The sequence below is a fragment of the Dreissena polymorpha genome, chromosome 7 (assembly GCF_020536995.1).
Source record: "Dreissena polymorpha isolate Duluth1 chromosome 7, UMN_Dpol_1.0, whole genome shotgun sequence".
Taxonomy (NCBI): Eukaryota; Metazoa; Mollusca; class Bivalvia; order Myida; family Dreissenidae; genus Dreissena; species Dreissena polymorpha.
Genome location: NC_068361.1, coordinates 74,458,165 through 74,482,117, shown reverse-complemented (window position 1 = coordinate 74,482,117; position 23,953 = coordinate 74,458,165). Strand labels below are relative to the sequence as shown.

The 23,953-nt window shown below is 34.0% G+C and overlaps 1 protein-coding gene and 2 long non-coding RNA genes across 6 annotated transcripts in view; 1 reads left to right on the top strand and 2 right to left on the bottom strand.

Annotated features, from left to right (window-relative positions):
* Nucleotides 1-374: 374 nt before the first annotated feature.
* LOC127839048 (uncharacterized) lies at nt 375-18,588 on the bottom strand. The gene is made up of 2 exons (XR_008030127.1): nt 18,549-18,588; nt 375-1,806 (listed from the first exon to the last, which is right to left on the bottom strand). It is a non-coding gene; the product is annotated as an uncharacterized LOC127839048 (long non-coding RNA).
* On the bottom strand, nt 14,882-16,906 carry LOC127839046 (uncharacterized). Its single transcript, XR_008030125.1, has 3 exons — nt 16,568-16,906; nt 15,728-15,848; nt 14,882-15,464 (listed from the first exon to the last, which is right to left on the bottom strand). It is a non-coding gene; the product is annotated as an uncharacterized LOC127839046 (long non-coding RNA).
* LOC127839041 (E3 ubiquitin-protein ligase LRSAM1-like) overlaps nt 16,717-23,953 on the top strand; it is a 58,042-nt gene continuing 50,805 nt past the window's right edge. For 2 of the 4 annotated variants that reach the window (XM_052367191.1, XM_052367190.1), the window contains exons 1-2: nt 18,911-19,015; nt 23,834-23,915. The gene's annotated coding sequence lies outside the window, so the exon portion shown is untranslated. Of the gene's footprint in view, nt 16,783-18,905; nt 19,016-23,833; nt 23,916-23,953 lie in introns of those variants that run through there. The other 2 variants (XM_052367192.1, XM_052367189.1) reach the window with 2 other exon arrangements.

Below are 23,953 nucleotides of genomic sequence, written 5' to 3'. Positions count from 1 at the left end.
GAACTAAATGTATAAAGCATTGTCTTGTGAAATAGTGATATATGTATTTGTTATTGTACTGTCAAATGTCATATAATACATATTAATGTTAAATATTAGTTTTGTTAGTTGATTAGATGCAGAGAGTCTAAACAGGAGTGCTTAGATCAAGTGATTTTATAACAATACATCTAAACGTATTGCATTCAAATGGCAACATTCTTCAATATCGTTTTGCGCGGTTCAGATTGGGTATTTTACTGGTTAAAATCATGAAAAATCCCGGATGTGAACCCTAAGCATACCAATTTATATTATTAATCTTAAATTGGAAAATTGCGTATCATGCTGAAACGAGGAAGGACATCTCGGGCTCCATGCGAACTATACACGACTTGAAAATTATATTACTTTATTATGGTATATGTCACTTATATTAAACTAAACTGACACTTAAAATTCGTGCCTGTAAAAATATCAACCAAAATCCATACTGTATAACTATAAAGCCATGGCATGAATTCCAACAACAAATATTTTCAAATATATTAACAATGAATATGTAAGTCGAAATACAAACACAATGTGTTATAATCAGAGAAAAATAACAAAATCATACAGTATATAATTAGTATATTCATACGGGAAATATTCAACAAACAACTTCACGTATACAAAAACACACAAACACTCATTGCCAGAATGTCGATTCTTAGTATGGAATATAATTTAAGATGACAAAAAAACTTTTTTTAAATCAACTGTGATATCTAAATTTCTAAAATCCATGTTTCCAAATGTATATTAGCATGGGTGTGTAAAACGGTCAAAGTTGTGACCTAGAACATGTAATACAATGCAATCCTTTACTGTACGTTTCAGATCATTCAAGGAAAATAACTCAACATGACTGTATTGATTTTCTGATTACCGAAATTAATGTTTATTTAATAATCAAACGTGTTTTCATTTTTACATCTGTGAAACAGGTTATAATGGTTTCGATAAATTATGGAACATGCTGAAATTCAGATTTCATGATAAAACCTTCGTGCCATTAAACGTTCAAGATATTTTGCTCCTAATTAAGGATATTTGGTCAAACACATTTGCGTGAACGAAAAAGATACCGAAATGTCAACAGACATTAGAACGACGATAAAGCTCAAATTAATTAAAGGAAACATCGTGATTTTGGTTCAAAATGAATTTCGACAATTAAACCAACAACTAACACAATACTCATCTTTAATACAAACATTTCAAACAACAAAATTATAAGAGTGGCAGAGTGGCAAAAGTTGTATTTTTCCAACAAAGGGTATAATAATTACTCTTGAAACATCCCCACAGAACAATCCTTTGTATGATTGTTCATACATTTTAGCACAGACGTGGCAGGACACTTTCGGAGCATCGTGTTTATCCATATGCTGTTTCAACAGGCATCCTGTCTTAAACGTGTTTGTGTATGTTGCACATGCATTCTTTCCTTCTCCTACTTAAATGTTTTTGAAGAGTGTATCTTGCCTGACATGGCTTCGCACACAGTTTACACGAAAGCTTCAATGCATGGCCTAAATGAAGCTCATTTTCATGTTCATTTAACCAATACCTCGTAAAGAAACCTTCCCACACTTACTACAAACTGTTGGACTATCGGTGTGGGAACGGGTGTGACGCTGCAGTGAATTTTTAAAATTTAATGTATTTTCCGCACCGTAGGTGGACCCATTATGAAGCTACATGCGCCGCTGGAAAGAGATGCGCAAGATAAAGCAACACCGCACTCTTCGCATGAAGGTGATCTCCATTGGACGATGACATCTGAAATAATACATGAAATAATTCGCCAAATATGATTAAAGGCTCACCAATTTCGAAAATGACTTTGTTAGACTGCGTTGAGTACACATTCAATGACTCCCACTATATTTGTCCATGAACAATAAGTGTGTCGTAACTGTGTGAAGTACTAAAGTTCATACACATTTGCACGATATGGAATCATATTGTTTTATTGAAAGGTTTAAACCCTTTCACGGCGGCATAGAGGGGAGATGGGCTTTTTTTAATAAATATTTTCAAATCTACAAAAGGTGTTCTTGCACAATTCTTACACATTTAAGAAGTAATCGTTCTTATCACGGATCGAGCGTATATTGACAGGAGTTGAATCGAGTATTTGACCCTTACTGTAGTAAATTCAATTTTATGCAAAAAACTTATCATCCGATTTTATTGGTGTATACGTTATCTTGTTGCTTATTAATTCCTCTTTCAAAAAAATATAACTTTTAGTATATTTCCGTTTTTATTAATGGATTTATAGCAAGTTAAAACGTACACGAGAAATAAACATTGTATGTTTTACCGCCCGCGCGTTTAACGTTGTCGATACTTTGTCACGTGACCAGTAGCTATCGATTAGCGTACATCCAAGCGCCGAGGTTATACATTTTGAGGTACCCACTAACGTCTTTTTTCTAATGTTACTTTATTTCTCGGCCGATTTTGACAAATTATATATCATTAGAAAGTCTACGTTTCGTAGTTTTCAGATATATAAATATATATGAAGTTTTACTTCTAATTTGGGCAGCCCGGCGAGTTATAATTTTAACTTTTGCAAATATCATACCGTTTTATAATCTATATTTACGGTAAACATGATCGTACTTTATACAGATTTGTAGTGTTTATATTTGGAGTTCAGTTTTTAGATGGTCGCTTTAGCGACCGTCTAATGTGCTTGATGTAAAATTCAGGTCGATACGGCCTGGGTATGATTAGCCCAATGGACCAGTCGCCAACTCCGCCCACATTTTGTCGATCAGCCAATCAGATATCGATTTTTCACACACCCATCAGCAACGCTTATCTGGCCGCCATTTTGTCCGACAAACAAAGCGTGTTGTACATATGGAATGAACGTAAATTTTAAGAGTTTACACAGATTTTATATCAAATGCATGATCATTACTGTTCGATCATTATTCAAAATTGTAGGTGCTATATATACTTTATAAAAGGTTATTATTTTATCTTTTTTTCTTGAACATATGAACGAGTAATGAGAAAACAAACACAATAAATAGTTTAACCACACCAGGTGTGTGTTCTATAAAACGTGTTATACCGTTTGATGCACAATATTTTTAAGCAGTTTGGGCAACATAATAATTGCAACACGTGCTTATTAATCTCAGCGTAATTGTCGATGATTAATAAATAACAGTATGTTGCGTGGATCTCAGAATGAAGGAACATTAAGGCATTGTTAGGTACTGTACACAAGAAAATAAAACTATTTAATTACTTAAATGATTTCCAATTATATATTTATTTTCTGTGGATCATAAACAAGGGAAATCATTATAAATTGTTAACTTAAATATTGTTTTAACTAAAGTAAAAACAACAAAAATGTGATTTCAACGCGGCTTAGCCAGCTTAAAGCGACTTCAAGTGTAAAATGTACGGCTTATATTACAACAACAACATTTCTAATACAACATACATTGTCACTGGTGAAATGTGAAAATTGCAATTAACATATAAGGGCCATCTTGTTATAAATAAGCAAATGCATAATATGCTAAATGTATTCAATTCGAATGTTCGTGAACAGCACCGTAATACCAACATTTCATTTTTTGATAGTGAAATGTAACAGGTTCGCATTAAACATAAATGTAATAAAATGCATATTAGACTATCTGTTAATGAAACCACGAAATCAGGCCTGTATTAAATTATGGTTACAATAAAAATTTAATTTATATCTAAATAAAAAAAATCGGTGTCTTTTTAAAAATAACACAATAAAACAAAGATCTAAACATTTTTAATAAACAAAAAACCCATAATGATATGGATATGTCATTTGAATTTAATAAAAAATACTTTCAAAATTATATATGAATAGCCACCGGGTTCACTGTCAGACGGTTGAATACAAGTTCAAAATCAAAATGAAATAAATGCTCATTTTTACGACGGATTTTTCATCACCTCCCTATATAATATGTATAAGAAACGTTTCTGATAGTCAGTCTGCCGTTAACTCATTTATTTTGATTACGCCATTTCTCTCTAAAGTTTTTTTAATTGTATTAACGTTTTACAAGCAGTTTAGTTTAGTGTGCGGCTTTAATAATTTATTTTATAGAAAAGAGCATAATACATCATTACAGATATAGAATTTCCCTCACGTAATCCGCTATAATTGCGATCTGTTTGTCGGAGTTTTCTAATCACTAGACCACGTGACTATGTGGGCGGAGCGATCGATAATTTGGCGACTGGTCAATTCCCGCTTACACTACGCGCGAAGAAAGAGTTGTATAATTTATGCAAGAGGTTTGAGTTCTCCAATTATGTTTATTCACAAATGGAAACATTATATTAATATCGTGTTAAATGCAATAGTTTCGAATGGTGTTTTATAGAAAAGAATATAAAAAAAATGATCGTATAGCACGTGTCGCGGAGGAGATTGTTTATGAATGATTAAAATAGTCCACTTTCTGCTGCGTCTGCGTGACGTAGTATTTTCGCTCATCTCATTCATAAATCTGAGGCTGGCGATAAACAAAGGGGAGTCCGGGTGAGAATTACGCACTAGTATAAGGTTACGCTTGTTTATATTCACAGGTCTCAATTAATAACACGTTGACCACGAGTTCAACAATTATTACCGGGATACGATAGACAACATAAAAATGATTCATTATCGCTGAAACTGTTAAAAAACATTTAAATATAACAAGAATATTCTCTAAAAAATGTAGTCTTGCTGTTTTGAAATAAGGTTTGGAATTTTGGTTTCTAAATAACTTAATTAAAAACAAAAGTTTAATTATAGTGTTTTTTACTTTTAGTCGCATATTTACCGCATTATAATGTGTGTTATAATAGGCAATCCATACATTAGTAAAATTCAATCTGCCTTCGCACATAGAAGGAATGGGTCAATTAGGTGCTGCGCTTCCTTTGATTACTTCAGTTAGAGGTCAATTCTTTACGTAAAAGCAATCACAAGGCCCCGGCTTCAGAGGAATTGCGGAGCGTTATTACATAATTAGTCGCATGGTATTTGCGTTTAGCGTCCTATTTGGTCACGTAGTTCTTTTTCGCGGGTGTTTTGGCATTCATGATATGAGGCTATTATTAGATGCGCCTGTCGATAAACAAAGGAAAGTTTACGGGCGATAACAACGCAATAGGTTACGCTCTCACATACAACTCAATGACGTAGTACAGGTCGTAAATTGAGAGATTTGGGAAAAAGTTGACGCTTATTTATATTCTCAATTTATAAAACGTTGAACATAAGTTCAACAATAACTTCAGCGATACGATAGACTAAAAAAAAATCATAATCGCTTAACCCGAATATAACAAATAATTTATAATAATAATACGAATGACCTGTTTCATAACGTCGTTGAAGTTACTACATCGGGTATTTCTGGAAAGCGTTCTTGGTTCTCAACACATAGCGGCGATCTTTTGTATTTACGGGTGCTAGCAACGCAATAGTAGAAGCTTAGTAGAAGGGTTAGCTTGTTTATATTCACAGTTCTCAATACATTGACAGTTGGATATGAGTTCATCAATTACTCAGGCATACTAAAGGCAACCTCGAAAATGCTTTATAATCGCTAAAACCGAAAACAACTAAATATATTATATTAAATGTATTTATAACAATACATGTCTTTTAAAAATGTAGTCGGCGTATACGCCGACTTTGAAATAAAGTTAGCAATTTACTTTTCTAAATAATTGAATACAATTAAACAAAAGTTAAACTATTGTGTTGTGTTTTTCACTTGTAAGCTGCATATTCACCGCATGAAATGTGTGTTAGCATTGTCAAACCACACATTAGTGTGAGTAAATAAAAAATATACTACGGGAGAGCACTTCATATGTGTCCTCATATGCCTTGTTATGAGTATCTTTCTTCATTATCGAAATATATCGTATGTTTATATTTGATTTAAACGCAGTTTTCTTTCGTCACATTTAAATCACACGTCAATAGCGCCGTCATGCGAAAATGGGTCTTATGCGTTTCGGCAAGCGTTTGTTAAACCCAACATGTGCTCTTGCGCAGTCAGGCCATAGGCGACGCTGTTCGCTATAAAATCACTCAATATGTTATGTTTCTCCTTACCAGAAGGAGGGATAGCTGAGTGGGCTATTTATATGATGGGCGCATATGGAATAAGACCCATTTTCGCATGACGAGGGTCATTACAAATCTCATTGCGAATTGAAAATCCCACATTTAAAAACAATGCTTTTTGATACAAAATTGAATTCAAAATAGCAAACCTGTTAATAATGGCAGCCTATCGACGCATTAAGGAATGATTTCCAGACGTGCTGACCAAGTACGGCAAACATTGTGGTATGATAATTAAACGATTTTCTCTTATCGTGACACTATACTATTTCGCTAATGATTGTTTTCTCATCTTGGAGGCGAAATTGAAATTCTGCGAGATGGATTGTAACGCGTAATTGTAACAGGGCCACAATTTGTGTCGTTTGAGCATACAGAGAGTAGTCCGGAATTCCTTACACTGAACAGTGCTACATCCTTTGAATTGAGCACATACGCAGTGATGTAGCAAAAATTCAGAAGTTGTATCTCGAATCAGCTTATTAAATATTCGAAAATATTCATGCGTGTCTGTTGGCGTTATGTTAAAGTCACTAAGATGAAAACTGAAACAGCTTCGCCTAAAAGCGCATTAGTGCTCTATACCTATGTTTATGTTAGCGTTGTTGACACCGTGTGAACTGCTCGGGTAACAAGTAAAGCATAAACAGCAATGTTTATATACTTTTATTCCTCCAAGATACGAAGATTATTGTATATTTTGAATTGGTATATGGTGTCAAAAATCAAAAGTTTTGTACACGGAACTTTCATTATGAATTTATATTCTTGGTGAGATAGTCATTTGATATTAGAAAAAATATTCCTTTAATATGATGGTGACTGCAAATTTTCTTTATATTAAGTTCTCATTACCATTTTCATCATACTTTCTTTGCTTTCAGAACTTCCAAAAAAGCATGCTGTTTTTATTTTGTCTTAGTTATTTCTATGAAATAATAAGGATGATAAAAAGTGCACACAAAACTCGACCCGTGCGCTATGACACACACTTTTTAAAGTTGAATGGCGTGTGTTCATTTCAAACTTGCGATTGATTTTGAAAAATGAATTGCGTGTTAAATTATGCAATAGCGAACATCTTCAGTGCCTTCAGCGCTTTGATTAAAACTACGTCTTGCTTTGAATAATAGAATTCTGTATACGATAGAAAAAAAGGGTTTAAAAATGAAAGTAAATAAGGAATGAATTTGTACGAAAGTAGCGCGCGGTCATAACGCTCCGAACGTTTGGAGTTTTAGAATCGAGGTTGACATGTTCGTACTTTATACCGATTTGTAGCGCTTATATTTGGAGTTCAGTTTTAAAAATTACATCTTGCTAAGGAGAATAGAATTCTGTATACGATAGAAAAAATGGTTTAAAAATGAAAATAAGTAAGGAATGAAGACGGAAGATGTTTAGATACCGGCCATTTAATTTCCTTTGACATAATTATTATATTTTTTATGGAATAAATTGAAATAATGTGTTCTAGAAACATATCAATTAAGCTAATTATTAATGAAGCTTAATAAATTAACGATTAGAGCTCTTGTTTATAACACAGACAGGATGTTTATTTTATGATGAGTCAGCGTATATAGCGGACCGTTATGATATGTTTATAACACAGACAGGATGTTTATTTTATGATGAGTCAGCGTATATAGCGGACCGTTATGATATGTTTATAACACAGACAGGATGTTTATTTTATGATGAGTCAGCGTATATAGCGGACCGTTATGATATGTTTATAACACAGACAGGATGTTTATTTTATGATGAGTCAGCGTATATAGCGGACCGTTATGATATGTTTATAACACAGACAGGATGTTTATTTTATGATGAGTCAGCGTATATAGCGGACCGTTATGATATGTTTCGGCTTTGCATACTTCAAATTAAATGGGTGTCAAAACATTCATCGTTTGTTGTTTATTTTCAAAGAGTTTATTATGTATAATTATATGAAAGGTTGTTTACCTTAAATTATCTATTAATTAAAATTATTTAAAGATTCTTGAAAATTCCGGCCGAAAAATATCAAGAGGGTCCGCTGTCTCGTCATAAAATTAACACTCTGTCTGTGTTATAAACAAGAGCTGAAATCGTTAATTTATTAAGCTTCATTAATAATTAGCTTTATTGATATATTTCGTGAACAAAATATTTCAATATATTCCATAAAAAATATAATAATCATGACAAAGGAAATTAAATGGCCGGTATCTAAACAAAAGCATAATCGCCAAGACCGTAGCATCAGTTTTCTGCGTTAGGACCGCGCGATATTTTCGTACAAATTCATTTCTTACTTAATTTCATTTTTAAAACCATTTTTTTCTATCGTATACAGAATTCTATTCTCCTAAGCAAGATGTATTTTTTATCTAATAGTAGACGGTGTGTCGCGTGCAAGAACCAAAACTCTTTTACTGTCCGTTGTTGAATTATTTCCCCTTGTATGGTTATTTTATGAAAAAATATCTTCCGCTCTGTAGCTTTGTTACGCATAAGGCAATATTCCTGTAATTGCACGCGCATATTACCCAATAGTAGACGGTGTGTTGCATGGAAGAACCATAACTCTGCAACTGACCGTTGTTGAATTATGGTAAAAAAATGTCCTATGTACTCATAAAATCCACCACCGGATTATTTACTGCATATATTTGCAGTCGCAAATAATCCACCTGAGGAATATCTGCGCATGTACGCAGAAATTTTCCACATTCCTATTAGAGATTTGCGTATGTACGCATAAAAGCCAAGGGTTTATGACACCCTGTTTTCTTAGTAATTGTCTGGACAGTATCCGATCATATCGAGATAATCGGTTTGTAATGAACAAAGGGGCAATTAAAGACTGGGTGGTTAAAATGCTGAAAGAGTGTCAAAATGGGTGTGAACAATTAAATAAAACATTTACATGTATCAAGAGGATTTAGTTAATCTGTAACAAGGTAAGTTTTTACACACATATATAGGTTCAAATCAGTTTCTTTATGTTGATTGCATAAAATCAATCAATTTGTTATTTGTTTTCGTCCTTATTTGTGTTCGTTCATTGGATTCTATTTAATCTGAAAGAATTTCAATTTCTCAGTATTTTGTTGTTCTTAAAAAGGGTCGCGAATATGATTGAAACTTTATCACGATGCGGTTCATCAAACGCAAACAATAACAGAATGGCCGCAGTGTTGACGGCCAAAATTTTAGCATGCGCAAACTTGACGTCATTATCGGAATCCCCAAAACCTCCTATACACTTTGTTTTTAATTCAATTCATTTTATGTACTACAAAAAAAATGCAAAAAAATATCGAAGTTACACTGAACAACAACGACAACTTATATGTCCGCCATCTTGGTTTCGCTAGCGAACTATAGCGACCTACCTCCCGAGAGGGTTCGCTTCGGTTCGCGAACGTTCGCTGCGAACCGAGCGTTCAATAGCGAACGTTCGCGACCGTTCGCAAACTATAGCGAACGTTCGCTGTAACTGAACGCACTACACCAGCAGGATTATTTACTGTAGAATCGATAAATTGACCGCCGCCATATTGGCAATCACGTGACCCGCTGATCCTGACGGTACTGAAGAATTTGGCAGATTACAGCGTAATCATAGAAAACTCCCGCTTTATTCCAATAAACAGTACTTTATGACTTCGCACAGTAGGATTGAAAACAATTGAAACATGAAACCAAGTGTCATATGTATCACATCGTTAATCAATATAAGTTAAATAAGAAATATACACGATAGATTTATAAAATATGTGTCTCTGCAACAAAATTCAGTGACAACACGTACTGTTTAAGGCCGAGTTTGCTTTTTAAGCATACCTTCGGTAATGCCTTTGTATAAAATTTAAGTATTTCTTTATGGAATAAAATTATTCAATGAAAATTATAAAGGTTATAGAACTATCTAAGTCCGAAGTAAACGTTGTGATTTGAGCGTAAATAGTGCCGGAGATATTAATTGGCAAAACTTTGAAAGATTTCAGGACGATAGGTAGACAATTTTATTGAAAAGTAGATATCTGCCTTTGTTTAAGCCTGTATTATTTCTTATTAAATGCCGTACTTTTATAGTTCCGGAGGTACTCAATAAGAAACTTTGTAAGATTCAAGAAAGAGGCCGACTTTTTTTATTGAATAGTACATATATTTGTTTGTCTAAACATTTTCCATTTCGTTATTAAGTGTCATTTTAAAGGTTATATAAAAATCTATAGCCAAAATGAAGTTTGTGATTATAAAATTGATCCAGAAATATTTATTAGCAAACCTCTGTAAGATTTCAGGTAGAGGCAAACTTTTTTAATTAAAAGTATGTATCTGGTTGAGTCTAAAACTAAGGTGCTTTTTAGCAATTTCTTTTATTTAAAAATCGCTCTCAAGCTAATACAAAAATCACTAGCCGATAATGAATTTTGTGATTCTAAATGAACAAGTACCGGAGCTATTCATTTGCAAAACTGTGCAAGACGTCAGGACATGGCATAATTTTTTTTTATTGAAAAGGACATATCAGCTTTTGCCTATAACTTTCTTATATTATTATTGAAATAACGTTTAACATGTAATATCAAAGTTTATAGTCTGAAATAAACTGTTTTGGGCTGTTCTCAATATTTTCTAAACTGATTTCATTATTTATTAAATTTTCTTAATAACATCTAAATTCACGATAACTGTGTCAAATAATGATGAGAAATTGGGTGAAATATTTGGGTTTTCTTTATGTACGAAATATTGACAAAAGATTAAATATTTGGATCTGGTGTGTGTTTAACAACAAAGGGGTTACAAATCTGTTGACACAAGCCTTAGGCTGTATTTGCATTATTTATTATTTGTACCACAACGCTCATTAACGTGTGCATACTTGAATAGTGACTTCTCCAGATTGTAATTCAGCCAATTAGAAACAAACACACATAGAACACTGACCAATGGGATTCATAACTGAGTTTCACGGGCCGGATGTTAGAGGGAAACAAGACAGTTAGCGTTTAGACTTGGAGGTGTACGGATCGAGAAAGATACGATCATGTAGCTATCAGACTGTATTTGTATAACCGAAAATATTAAGTATGTTAGACATTAAATTGGACTAGAAACTGATACATGGTGTTGTTGAATATTTTATCCTGTATTATGCAGAGAAATTAACATAAATCGAGAGGGACCGAATTGTCCCATGCGCGGCACGAGAAAATGGGAGTTAATGCAAAACTCGTCATCTTGGCAATTCGCGCATGACGAGATATCGAATGATAGGCTACATACCGGTAATTTAAGCGTAATGAACATTGTTAGTAACTATGTGTCGTCTATGAACTATGAACGATTACGTGACACAGGACGTTAAATGGTGCCGTGACCAGCATAATTCGGTCCCTCTCTATTTATGTTAATTTCTCTGCATAATACAGGATAAAATATTCAACAACACCATGTATCAGTTTCTAGTCCAATTTAATGTCTAACATACTTAATATTTTCGGTTATACAAATACAGTCTGATAGCTACATGATCGTATCTTTCTCGATCCGTACACCTCCAAGTCTTAACGCTAACTGTCTTGTTTCCCTCTAACATCCGGCCCGTGAAACTCAGTTATGAATCCCATTGGTCAGTGTTCTATGTGTGTTTGTTTCTAATAGGCTGAATTACAATCTGGAGAAGTCACTATTCAAGTATGCACACGTTAATGAGCGTTGTGGTACAAATAATAAATAATGCAAATACAGCCTAAGGCTTGTGTCAACAGCATTGTAACCCCTTTGTTGTTAAACACACACCAGATCCAAATATTTAATCTTTTGTCAATATTTTGAACATAAAGAAAACCCAAATATTTCACCCAATTACTCATCATTATTTGACAACATGTTCAACATGAAAAATATGGAGCCTTAAATAAACTTGAATAGTTCCAAGTGTGTTCTCTAGATTTCCTAAACGTATGTCTTTATTTAATTTTCGTTATAAAGTCTAAATTTACGATTACAAAATAAAACCACGAAAAAAATAAGTGATTTTTTTTCTTCGTTTATTATGTATGATTAATTTCAGCAAGATAAAGGTCTAGAAAAAAAAACATCAGCGATAAAGGAGCGAACGAATCCGCTGAATTGGAGGCGATGTCCCAATTGTGAATTTAAAGCGTTTATGGGTATGCCCGTGACACCACATTTCTGCAAATGTGTATATAACGTAATTAAGATAAAATATCACGTGTCACCTTTAAATAACATGTTTAATGACAATCAAGACCTTATTCTCGCCAGGGACCTATACAAACAGGGTCCTGTTCATGCTGAGTTTTATTACTCTTAATTGAATGCAGATGAAACTTATTTCTTCTAATTACGTAATAACTGATATTTAAAAAAAAACACGAACTATTTTGTTATTATCAGATCGATAACAGAAACTTTTTAAATCTTCAAATATATTTGATAAAATCGTTTCGCCTTCTTGTTTTGTTCGGGACCTATACAAACATATATGTCCCTGTTGTTTTCTTCAGTACCGTTTTGGAGGCGCGCGCGAGTATTCAGGGGCGGTAATCCGGGAGTTATCAATTTCTGGGATTGTCTATATCTACAGACGCAAATAATCCGCCGGAGGAATATCTGCGCCTGTACGCAGATATTTTCCACGTCCCTATAAGAGATTTGCGTATGTACGCATACAATCCAACACAGGATTATTGACTGTATATATCATTCACGGTGCCTATACCACTTAATTTTTAAAGATCTGTGTGGGGAATAAAATGTCAACAAAAGCGCGACGAAGGTAAGATTTTAAGGATAACTTTTTTAATATGTCACACATTTCAATGGGATAAAGTGTAGAGCCCGCTCATGCATGAGAGCTTTCTATAGGTATCATGATTTTATAAAACGAATAAGTATTTTTTCAGTAAAGTGCAACCGCGCGTTTGAACGGTTAGAAAAAGGTAGGATCAGTGTGGGGACATTATTTTATTTTGACACAGAAACATCACCTCTGGTGAAATTAAGCAATAAACTTTATGGACGGAGCTTACACTATATCATTTTGCATTCATTTTCAGGTTTCTGTTATATATTTACGAAACAAAATTCAAGAAAAATATTCTTACAGTAATATGATCTGTGTGGTATACGTGTTTAGACGGATCTGTGTGGTATACTGTTTTTAAGTTTTTCAGTTCTATTCAGTTGTTTTTATTAAAAAAAACGCTTATCAAAAATGTATTTAAAACTGGATTTTTAAATGCGATAGTAAGTAAAACACATAATGGCTATACACTACGCTTGCACCGCTTGCTGAACTTATACATAACTATGATATACAGGCATGCTATACAATCCCCATCATAATATTAAAATCTTACAACGGAGCATCTTAAATCGATGACAATCCCATGCCTTCCATAAATAAGTGTACACGTTATGTTATTGTATTAAATTCCATTTTCAGTTGAAGTAATGTATTCTATATATTATTTTAAATATTATATTTGCTTTAAGGTATGGTCCAATGATACGACTGCGGAAAAATGTTGAAGACCAGAGCTGGATTATTGCGCCACATTATTTGACACGTTAACTCTGGAAACTATTATGCTGTGGTAAAGCATTTCAGGTAAGATTAAATACCTTAAAAATAGTTACATTTTTATACAGTTATACTAACAAAACAGATGAACGGATTTTCGTGAAACAATACAGATATACAATATATCTCATCTCTCAGGTTATCATATATTTTGAAACATCTCAATAATCGTCAAATCGTTGGTAATTTAAAACATAACGAACGCGTGTCCTCTGATACTAACATTTTTGAAATAGCGTTCCTTACGCATTGAAATGTCACGTGATAAAAATAGCTTTTTTTCTTCTCAGGATGCCTACAATCTTAGAGGGCTTCTAAGAACGAAGGACCCAAATGTCATATGTGTGTACAGTGCGGCAGGAGCTTTGCGGACAAGTACCTACTCGTGGCTCAAAGTGACATGCATCATTGTGAAGAAACTTTAAACGACAAAAAATGTTACATTTTCGACATTATTTTCTATTTTATTGTTATTTAAAGTCGAAGGTAACCGTAATGATTTACTGAAAACAAAATAATGATTATAGTATAATATACATATATATATAATATATATATATATATATATATATATATATATATATATATATATATATATATATATATATGTATATATATATATAGTGTGTGTGTGTTTATGTGTGTTATTTTCATATATGGAATTCATATTGTTGCATTAGTTTATAACATAGTATAGATATTGACAATCATTCGCCAAGTGTTTGTATAATGTCATGTTATAAATTATGTCGTTGCATTCAATGTAACAAGTGTATGCTTATCCTTAGCGTTAATTGTTATATTAAATGATTATATATGTACGACTCTTGTGTTGTGGTGGGATGCAGCTGTGAAGAATGTCAAGACGTATTTCGAATTAATTAAGGAGTATTGTATTGTATACACAACCTCATATCATACATTGTTTACTGTCAATTACCACGGACTAGAATAAGTATAAGCAGGTTGTTCAGTATGTAAAGCAATCGTGAAAATTACTACTATTAGAAACCCTACGTGCTTATGATTATCGAACTAGCTTTTGACAGCGGTATTTAAAATTGAAATCAACGAAAAAACATCGCAAAACTTTAATCAAGTTATAGTTAAAAAAGAATCACAGATTCGATAATACAAATCACATATGCGATATATTAATGAATAACGTAAATCCAAATTATTGCACAAATATTTGACAAGACTTCAAAAGAAACACACAAACGAACTTAACGAAAGACAAAACAAACTAATCAAATTCGGATTACTTAAGAATCATTTTGAAAAGTAAATCTAAAAATAAAACAACGAATAAAATAACGTAAAACGATATTCAAGTTACACAGACTAACTGTAAACTATTCTGCTTTTTAATCAGTATTCACGGATTTATGTGAAGTCCTCACGTGTTGAGAGAGGTTTGTTTTGCGTCTGTACGTTTTGAAACACTCCTAACACCTGTAACACTTGTCAGACATGTGGGTCTTGTCGTGCTATTTGAGGTCATTCTCACTCCTAACTGCAAACCCACAGCGGTAACATTTCGCCAGTCCCTCTTTTTTGCACTTTTCTCTTGAGCCACGAGTAGGTACTTGTCCGCAAAGCTCCTGCCGCACTGTACACACATGTGACATTTGGGTCCTTCGTTCTTAGAAGCCCTCTAAGATTGTAGGCATCCTGAGAAGAAAAAAAAGCTTTTTTTATACGTGACATTTCAATGCGTAAGGAACGCTATTTCAAAAATGTTAGTATCAGGGGACACGCGTTCGTTATGTTTTAAATTACCAACGATTTGACGATTATTGAGATGTTTCAAAATATATGATAACCTGAGAGATGAGATATATTGTATATCTGTATTGTTTCTCGAAAATCCATTCATCTGTTTTGTTAGTATAACTGTATACAAATGTAACTATTTCTAAGGTATTTAATCTTACCTGAAATGCTTTCCCACAGCAGTAATAGTTTCCAGAGTTAGCGTGTCAAATAATGTGGCGCATAAATCCAGCTCTGGTCTTCAACATTTTTCCGCAGTCGGAGCTGAGCATTGGACCATACCTTAAAGCAAATATAATATTTAAAATAATATATATAAATACATTACTTCACATAAAAATGGAATTTAATACAATAACATAACGTGTACACTTATTTATGGAAGGCATGGGATTGTCATCGATTTAAGATGCTCCGTTGTAAGATTTTAATATTATGATGGGGATTGTATAGCATGCCTGTATATCATAGTTATGTATAAGTTCAGCAAGCGGTGCAAGCGTAGTGTATAGCCATTATGTGTTTTACTTACTATCGCATTTAAAAATCCAGTTTCAAATACATTTTTGATAAGCGTTTTTTTAATAAAAACAACTGAATAGAACTGAAAAACTTAAAAACAGTATACCACACAGATCCTTCTGAAAACGTATACCACACAGATCATATTACTGTAAGAATATTTTTCTTGAATTGTGTTTCGTAAAAACATAACAGAAACCTGAAAATGAATGCAAAATGATATAGTGTAAGCTCCGCCCATAAAGTTTATTGCTTAATTTCACCAGAGGTGATGTTTCTGCGTCATAATAAAATAATGTCCCCACACTGATCCTACCTTTTTCTAACCGTTCAAACGCGCGGTTGCACTTTACTGAAAAAATACTTATTCGTTTTATAAAAGCATGATACCTATAGAAAGCTCTCATGAATGAGCGGGCCTTCAGTTTATCCCATTGAAAATGGTGACATATTTAAAAAGTTATCCATACAAATCTTACCTTCGTCGCGCATAAATTTTGTTGACACTTTACTCCCCACACAGATCTTAAAAAGTCACGTGGTATAGGCACCGTGTCATTGTTTGTAACGAGCAATTATAACAAATCCATCTAGATCGCCCAGGTGTGCTTTTATTCATCTTCACGCATAAAACTACACAAAATGCGCGTGCTATGCACGAGCTGTAATCTGCGCAACAAAGACCGAAACTAGGGTAACAACCAACAATAGAGTACTAAAATTACGTATAAATATTGAATATTGGCCTCTGCAAACACTGTCCATGGCCAATACAAAACGAATGCTGCATTTTACAAATTTATATTGAATTTCTAACAAGCGTCTATCGTGAAGGTTACAGTATACAAAATAACCGTTTCATGTAGGGCTGTACGTATTCTCTTAAAAAATATCATAGTTGATTCGAAGGCATGTTGTAAACTTTAAACTATTGTTCTGGCTTTATCATTTGGAGAAAGAAGTAGGGCATGAATAGGTGTTCACTACTAAATCCCTGATATATGATTAACTTAGAGACAATACCCGTAGCCAGGGGGGGGGGGGGGTGCGTTGGGTGCGTTCGCACCCAATCTTTTTTGACAAGTAAAAAAATGTACTATAAGTTGCACCTAACTTTATTTGACGCAAAAACGATTATTTATTTTTCCACGAACCCAGTTAGTTTTCTTATTTAAGCGTTCAAACAATGTATTCAATATGCAACCGACAGGTCACCATATAATTCATATCTCGATTAAGTCATTTCCTAGACAGCGCATGATTTTTATTTACAATTTTTAACCGTAGAATTGTTGAAATCAACAGAAGTTTTGACAGCAAAATTTGAGAAGATCTTAGAAGCCGGTCCGCGCAAAATGGAATTTGAATCTTTGTTATAAATTGATATTTGTTTTCTGTTTTATGAAAAATTATTAACCTAGCACCCTAATCCGTATACTTATTTATGGATATTTGATACTGAATGATTGTTTTTTTTTTACTTTTTGTCATCGTTATTAATGTCTGTTTAAGCTATAACTTTAATATAATTATATCATAACAAAATGATGAAGCCTACTTATTGTGGGTTGAAATCCCAGTCCAATAACCTTTTTCGACAATTATCTAAATGGCTTGAAAAACAATTTGATTTACTTGAATAAATAATCTTATGAAAATGAAAATACATTTAAGATGATTATTAACGGAATGTTATGTCAGCTTCCGAAAATGACTGAAATCAAAGGACACCCTTCGACTATTGCCGAAGACTAATGAGTCACTGGTTAATAACTTTGCATTCTACCACGATTTATAACAATTTAACATTGTGCACAGCATTTCCGACGGACTGCGTTGTCTTTTTGTTATATCCCCGTACAACCATTTTCGGATCCGCTAAAGGGTTTTCCAGCAACAAAAATTTAAGCTATGGTCAAGACAGGATATTTTTTGTGAATGACAAGAAAACAAATCATTTCTACAAAGCAATGTAGCTTTTTTGTAGTTTACCAACACTTAATGGCGTCTGTTCTGCTCAACATACATAACTTTCCACAATGTTTTAGTTATGTCAAATTTGACACTAGGCATGTCCTACTCTTAAACATCATTAATGAAGCCTTAAGTGTTATATGTTTCAGAAATTCGTTTAGAAACATGATAACTAATTTGTTGAAAATTGTTTTTAAAAAAATATTAAAGTAACTAGTCGTACCATTTTGATTTCTTTTTAGCATTGATGCATATTAGAGAAGACCCAGTTTTGCTAATCAGTGTTTGTTGTACAATACAATATAAGCACGTTTAGAGTAATGCCTCTGGCACTATCCATAGTAGCAAACAAACAATTTTGTTTACAAAAAAGTCAAATATTTCCATTTAATTTGCTCGATTTATGAATGGTAGAATGTTGGAATGTTAAAGCACACCAATTTTATCTTTGATTCCTAGATTCCAATAAATAGTGATATTTTATACCGTTCTTATTGTTGATTACTAAAACAGTGCACTGGAAAAGGTTACATTCCACTAAAAAACGACCGGAAAAAAAGTTTCAAAAACAGTCGATTTTGACTTTTGACAAGTTCTTTCTTGGTTTGTACATGGCATATCTTTTTTATTGCACAAATCGACTCCGCTTAGAATGGCCTTTAAGAAAAGGTATGGTTATGGGGATCTCTATGTGCAAAATGTTGCATTTATTTTCGCTTAAAGATGTCGCTTTTACATTGAATTATATAGGGAAACGATTTAGTATATTGTGACCTGAATGGGGCTCAATAACTTGATCAATATGACCGGCTAGCCCACCATAGAAGTATTACACTCGTTCGGAGTACTTTTGGTATTGCCGTGATGATGATAATGAAAAATGTAAACATTTCCATGATTTCGAAATTAAGCTTACCGAAAGACGGAAATTGGACATTTATTTCTGTTGATTGGTGAGTTATTTTAACTTATACTAAAAGTTGATTGTTAAATTTTTAGATGTATTTCCTAGTTGCTAGTGTATGTTCATATTAGTCTAAAAGAGATATGTTTCATTAGTACTCGTAATAACCTTCGAATTTAACATTTTAATTACTTAATCAAGTTAATGTTACATGTACTTTCTGACCTATCAATAGTTATTATTGATTATTACATCGTCAACAACTTTCATTTAAAGTTGATCTATGAAATAGTGTTTTTCTATCTATTTTCAAAATGGGACCGGGTCCTATAGTTCTTCTTGAATGCTCCACAGGAGCTTGACATTCTATCCATAAAGCTAATCTTATGGCTAAACTAGAAATGGCGCGGCAGAGGCTGACGCCTATCCCCACGCCGCATGTTTGACCCAGTGGCGCCCCAGGGTTGGTAATAGGGCCATGCATAGTTGACTGTATTGTCATAACAGATGTTCAGTATCAATTTGAAGTAAATCGGTGTAAAAATGAAGAAAATGAGTGAAAATCTCTGACCCGGCCCCATCCCATGTGTGTAAGTTGCACGGTTCTAGTGCTAATAGTTTAGGAGGAGATAGTGGCCAGGACAGACAGCTGGAAGAGTTAACCACATAATAGATTTTGAAACCTGAACGCTGACCTAAAGGTCAAGGTCGCAGGGGTCAAAACTTTTATGTGCATGGAAAGGTGTTGTCCAGATACACATGCATACCAAATATGAAAGATGTTATGAGCTTTTTTTGAATCGCGGTCACATATTTTTAAATCTGAAAGCTGACCTCAAGTTCAAGGTCAAGATCACAGGGATAAAAAATTATATGCGCATGGAAAGGTGTTTTCCAGATACACATGCATACAAAATATGAAAACAATATCTGAAGGGACACAGAAGTAATGAGCTTTTTTTGATTCGCGGTCGCAGATTTCGAGACCTGAAAGCTGACCTAAAGTTCAAGGTCAAGATAACAGAAGAAAAAAATTCTATGCCCATGGAAAGGAGTTTTCCAGATACACATGCATACCAAATATGAAAGCAATATCTGAAGGGACACAGAAGTAATGAGCCTTTTTCGAATCGCGGTCGCAGATTTCGAAACCTGAAAGCTGACCTAAAGTTCAAGGTGAAGGTCACAGGGGTCAAATATTTTATGCGCATGGAAAGGTCTTGTCCAGATACACATGCATACCTGTTACCAAACAATTATATGAAAGGAATATCTGAAGGGACACAGAAGTAATGAGCCTTTTTCGAATCTCGGTCGCAGGAAATTCTCTGACCTCACCCGGCCCCACCCCAACCCCCATAACTTTTGACCCAGGGGTCAGATAAAAAGTCTGCTGCTGTCACCGTCGCAGATATGCTCATAGCAACCATGTGTGTAAGTTTCAAGGTTCTAGTGCCAATAGTGTAGGAGAAGCAGGTGGCCAGGACGTACGGCCGGAAGACGGAGATAACCAGGGATCATATTTTCCGGCAACATCAATCGGTCTGGATTTAACTGGGGAAAATGTGTCCGAAAATTTATATCCAAAATCATGACAAATTACGTTAAAATATATACAATATATGTATCCCGGAAAAGCAACTTTTTGGAAAAACCCATTAATCTGCTGGTACAAATAAACATGACCCAATTATAATCCTTTTAAACTCACACACCGTATCAACCGTTATTATTTTAAGAAAGCTATCATTGGTTGATATAATGGACCAGCGTTGTTTGTACCGGGGTGATTAGTGGGTTTTTCTAAACTCGTGCTTTTCCGGGCTCAGTCTATTGATTTTGCCATTCATGAAGGTGGTATAATAAAAGTACAAGTTAAAATCCCTTAGGCATTTTTTAAACAGTAAATGTTTTCTCAATTGGTTTTATCATTTGCTATTTCATTGTTGTTTCGTGCACGGACTCTGCACGGACTCTTGATGAGTCAATATACGCTCCGTGTTTCGTGTGCTGCTTTTTTTCATCGTTGTCAATATTAATAATCTGTGTGATTTGATACCACGCATCTAAAGTTCCGGTCGTGGTTATTCAACAACAAACAATAAAGTACACGAATTACGGACCGATTAATTAGTGTGCTAGGTATAAGCCATTGAAATTATAGATTGATATTGACACGGTTTATTCACGCATGACTAATAAACAACAGCGCGAATCTTCGCTGCTTGGGGTCATACTAGTCGGCTGACATGCAATAAACTGGTCCTGACCGGTTTAGAGACTGCAGCATATCGAGATAAGAATGTAAATAGGGGGTGTTAGCATGTTCACTGCGTAATCGATTTCATGACATGCGAATTTTAGCAAACAGAATAGGACCGACTGTTAGGGATTTTCAATCGGTCTTTCATGACGCCAATCGGTCTAGGACCGACAAAACCGAAAAAAATATGATCTCTGGAGATAACCACAATATCCCCACTTTTGCTCCGAAAAGCGTGGGTATAATAATAAGACAATAGACCCCTATATAGTACATAGAAAATATACTATATAGGGGTCTATTTTTTAACTATTTTGCCATTAGATTAGCATTATGGATAGAATTTCAAACACCTGTGAAAGCTGTGAGCTTTTATGATAACATACGTACAGCTCAGAGTTCTTCTTGATAAGACCAAATTCAATGTCAAAAAATAATTTCTCACATATATCTATAAAATCGATTTTAATAAACCTAATACATCGTGACAAACACAATACCTGTTATCTTCGACATTAATTTGCGAGTCAGTTGTGGAAAAAACTCAAAACCAAAACTTTAACAAAAACCGTTATCAAACCCAACACCGAACTTTTAAATTAACAATTCTGATCTAATCTTACAAAGGTTCCGAAGAAGGTTGGTGTATTACAATTGGTTGATAAGACACAAGATCTTTCTCGCAGAGGATTCCGGAGAAAATCGATAACGTTCATGTGTATTTTCAAATTCGGAACACTCGGTGTTTTCCAGTGCAAAAACTTACACATTTTCATGAATCGTTGACGTGTTTGAAACTTTGGATTAATATAATAACGAAGCGAGCACACCATACCACGTAAGTTGTTTTAATTTGCGCATTCGTGATATATATGATCTTTTAGTGTTTATTCATGCCAGAAAATAGTTGATGTTGCTAATATTACGGATTAAAAGGCCGCCCAGATTCTGGGCGGCATGGTTCTATGCAATATATTGTTACCAGTTGCAACTTCTAGTGACCCAGAGGGTCAATAGCTGGAGTTGGATTATTGCAACTAGACTGGGGCCCATTCACACTGAGAAAGTGTAACTTGCTGATGTTCAGACATTCATAGCTTGGACCTGCGCTCAGCTTTCTTTTTTTTGAGTAGTTGTGGGTTCTAGTCCCACACCTGCTACATCATCTCCTTCCTGGTTTACTTCTTATTGCAAATAAAGGAGGTTATTGAAGTTCAGTAGACATTTTCTCTTATGTTACTATCACCACATGATAAACACCATGTTAAATACGGTATATAATATCTTTGTGCGTCTTCATCAGCATCAACATAATGGAATGGTTGCCATAGAGCGCTGTGCTAATGATCTGACTGTCATTGGTTTTGGACCTGCATCGCACTCATTTGTTCTCAAAGTTGACTTAAATGTGTCAGAAAGTCATCCTAAAAGTTAACTGGATGGAGGAGTGAATTGTTGGTAAGAACAAGCGGCCTGTTTATCTTAGTTTGTAGCTTGCTGTGCTAGTGTTCCAGGGGTGTTGTGTTTGAGTGCCACTCTTAGGGCCTCTTTGCATTAAAGTGACAGAATAGTCAATACAAAAAAAGATTAAAACAATTAATCCAAAGGGCACAGAACACTGCCTGCAAAGTTGATTTTTTCATTTCATGGACTTGAACATGATTTATTGATGTCTTTGAATAATAATGATTAATAAATGTGAATAACAATAGCAGAAACATAATTTATATTGAGCGAATGAATCCCACTGTAGTTACATACCTAGTTTTTCTTGAACGCTCTGAGCTTTTGTGAGTACAAAAATTTAGATACCAAATATATTAAAATATTACAGGTGTCCCAAAATTAAGAGAGAAATATTAAGGTTTCCTGAAAATTATAATTATGTTGAAATCAAAGCAATAAATCAATGTACAATAATTTTCTTGTGATTAACTTTTTTTCTGCGTTAATAAAATTAATAAACCTGCACAGCTTTGCTGTTTCTTGCCTGAACTGATATAAACAAAAAAGTTAAAACAGAAAACATTCTGCTTCCTTAATAGGACTTCACTGTTTGAAATCCTGTTGGGTGAATTTTCAACCGGTATACATGGTTATTTACCCAATTAAGCAAATTTAATGGTCCATTGCCCTCAGGCATGCATCTGCCAGGTTTTATGACCTTAATCCGGTTGTATAAATTAATGATCGTAGTGACACAAGATCAGTTAAAGCAGGGCCAAAGTCTCTAAAATTATGCGTTAAAATATACCGGTACTGTCCAAAAATTAAGACACATTAATTATGGAAAAAAAAATAGGTCATCACGAAAAATAATTATTTTTGCTAAAAAAAGGGGGTCCGAAAACTAAGAGCGTCTGAAAACTTAGAGTAAATTTGGTTAACAAAACTCCATATAAAAAAATTAAGTCTCAATTTTGTCTCTAAAATCGAATCCAATCAACCTTATATATTGTAACAAATGCAATAACTGTTACCATCAACATCAATTTGCGTGGTTTTGTTGATAAGAGCTCCAGACAAAAAGTTGATAAAAACCGTAATCTACCCAAAAGCCGAAGATTTGAATTGACAATGCAATCTATCTTACGTATGTTCCAGACATAGTCGGTTTAGCCCCATTGGTTGATTAGACACAAGATCTATCTTGGCAAAGTTCAGAAGATTATAAGTCGTTGTAGAGGTAAGCATATTTTCAAATTCGGAATACTCTGCGTTTTA